Source organism: Oreochromis aureus, linkage group 3 (assembly GCF_013358895.1).
Source record: "Oreochromis aureus strain Israel breed Guangdong linkage group 3, ZZ_aureus, whole genome shotgun sequence".
Lineage (NCBI taxonomy): Eukaryota > Metazoa > Chordata > Actinopteri > Cichliformes > Cichlidae > Oreochromis > Oreochromis aureus.
Window position 1 is genome coordinate 61,329,808 of NC_052944.1, and position 2,344 is coordinate 61,332,151.

The 2,344-nt window shown below is 38.1% G+C and overlaps 1 long non-coding RNA gene across 1 annotated transcript; it reads left to right on the top strand.

Annotated features, from left to right (window-relative positions):
• Nucleotides 1–1,041: 1,041 nt before the first annotated feature.
• On the top strand, nucleotides 1,042–2,052 carry LOC120436182. Its single transcript, XR_005610218.1, has 3 exons — nucleotides 1,042–1,438; nucleotides 1,615–1,666; nucleotides 2,017–2,052. It is a non-coding gene; the product is annotated as an uncharacterized LOC120436182 (long non-coding RNA).
• The last annotated feature ends 292 nt before the right edge of the window (nucleotides 2,053–2,344 follow it).

Consider the following 2,344-nt stretch of genomic DNA (forward strand, 5'->3'; position numbering starts at 1 on the left):
CTGTACAATATAAAGCGCCTTGAGGCGATTGTTGTTGTGATTTGGTGCTATATAAATAAAATTGAATTTAATTGAATTAAAAGATTACAAAACAAAAGGCAGAAGTGAAGCTAAACAATAACCTAACCTGGGGACAAACCATGAAACCTGACATGGATACAAACATACCTGGAACATGGAAACGTGGCACCAAAGACAACAGATGACCTGACACTGAACAAATGAGGACAGGACTTACAGTGGCTTGCAAAAGTATTCGCCCCCTTGAACTTTTCCACATTTTGTCACATTACTGCCACAAACATGAATCAATTTTATTGGACTCGCACATGAAAGACCAATACAAAGTGGTCTACGTGAGAAGTGGAATGAAAATCATACATGATTCCAAACATTTTTACAAATAAATAACTGAAAAGGGGGTGTGCGTAATTATTCAGCCCCTGAGTCAATACTTTGTAGAACCACCTTTTGCTGAAATTGGATTCCATTAAAATTGATTCATGTTTGTGGCAGTAATGTGACAAAATGTGGAAAAGGGGACGAATACTTTTGCAAGCCCTTGTAAGTACACAGAGAGACAATGAGGGGATGAGGAACAGCTGGGACAAATCAGACCTAACAAGACAAGGGGAAACAAAACTAGACTCACTGCATATAGGACAAGGACTTTCACAATAAAACAGACATCACAAGGGTAATCTAATAAACAAATGAACTTAGCTAACCTAAAGAACTTATAAATAAACATCGACATCCAAACAAACTAAAACTTAAAATGCTGGGTCAACAAACCCAGGAAAGTGACAGTAAAATCATTTATTATACACATTATACTTATTTTCTTAAATTGCTTATCTATTATCTGTATTTTCACTTGAGGGTCTAGGGGTACTGCTCTTCTTTTCATGACAAATTAGGACATGTTTATGATAACACACTGACAATATCAGGCCAATTTTGGCATTACTCCATCAGTGAACAGCATGCCCATGCTAACTTAAACTAGACCAGCAAGCTAACCACATGTGTATTTAAGTGTTACTTAAGAATAGGAACCAAACAAATTAACGGAACGAAATTAACTGTAACAGCAGTTTGCAAAACACTGTGACACTTCTCAAGTGTTCCTACCTCAAATACAGCGAGTGTTGCTGTGTTTATGTTGTTAAATGGACGAGGAGAGCCCGTGGCTGGTGAGAGGATGCGGCATTTCGTCAGTGGAGCATAGAACGACGTCTGTGATTGGACAACAAGTGAGTAACGCTGCATCTGATTGTTCGAAAGCCTCAACCAAAGAGCTGCTGGTCACGGCAAGATACAAACTCGCCGGAGCTCTGAGTGAACTGCACATCCGGGACCTTCAGCACTCAGCAGAGATTTGTCTTGACGTATGTATTTACCTTTGATATCCATGACTCGACGCACATTTAGCAAGGTAAAGTTGTATGTTTAACAAGCTAATTAACGCTAGTTAAACGGAACTAAAACAATACACAATCGATTTGAACAAACTGTGTGATGAATGATGATAAATGCTAAAAATTACTTAAGATTTATCTTCAACAATAGATATTAGAAGTTTAATTTAACTGTTTTAAATTCCCACTGGAGTTAAAGGGACCTGTGGCCTTGCACGTGCTCTGCATCTTCAACTGCACAGACAGTCAGTCTAAGCTCTTTTAAGTGTAGCTAACTGCAACACACATTTTTTTTTTCAACACAAGATATGTTTGGGGGATTTAAATGTTAATAATAATGTTTTCGTATTTAGCACAAACCAATAGGGTCTGGGTCTCTGGCCCAGCGTTTCTGACGTTATTCTAAGGTTTTGAGTTTCTTATGTTTAGTGGCGGGTTAGTTGAGTTTGGCTTAACGTTATTAACATTGTTTTAAGGAGTTTATGTTAGGGTTGTATATTACAACGTTTGTATTTTCATGCCATTTTTCCTGTTTTATTTTGAAAGAGTCTGTTGTGTTCAGTTCATTAATCTCACTGACCTGTTGTGTCAATAGAATCATTTGTGCCAGCTACTTCCCTGCTCTCCTTCCATCCTGTCTCAACCTCCAACAGGAAAGTAGAAGTCCTCATATGGTAGGACCAGTGATTGTAGTGTGTGTGTTACACTGTCCTCATATTGTTTTAAGCTGTGAAGGACATGAGTGTGTTTCAGTTGCCTTCCTCATGTGGTTGGATCAACAACTCTAGTGTGTGTTACACTGTCCTCATATTGTGGGTAGCAGAACTGTACAGTGTTAAGTTTCTTTAGAATCTGGTATAAGGAAGTCGGATCCTTCTGTAATAATGTTCACTGATACAAATATGATCTGTAGTTAATTATCT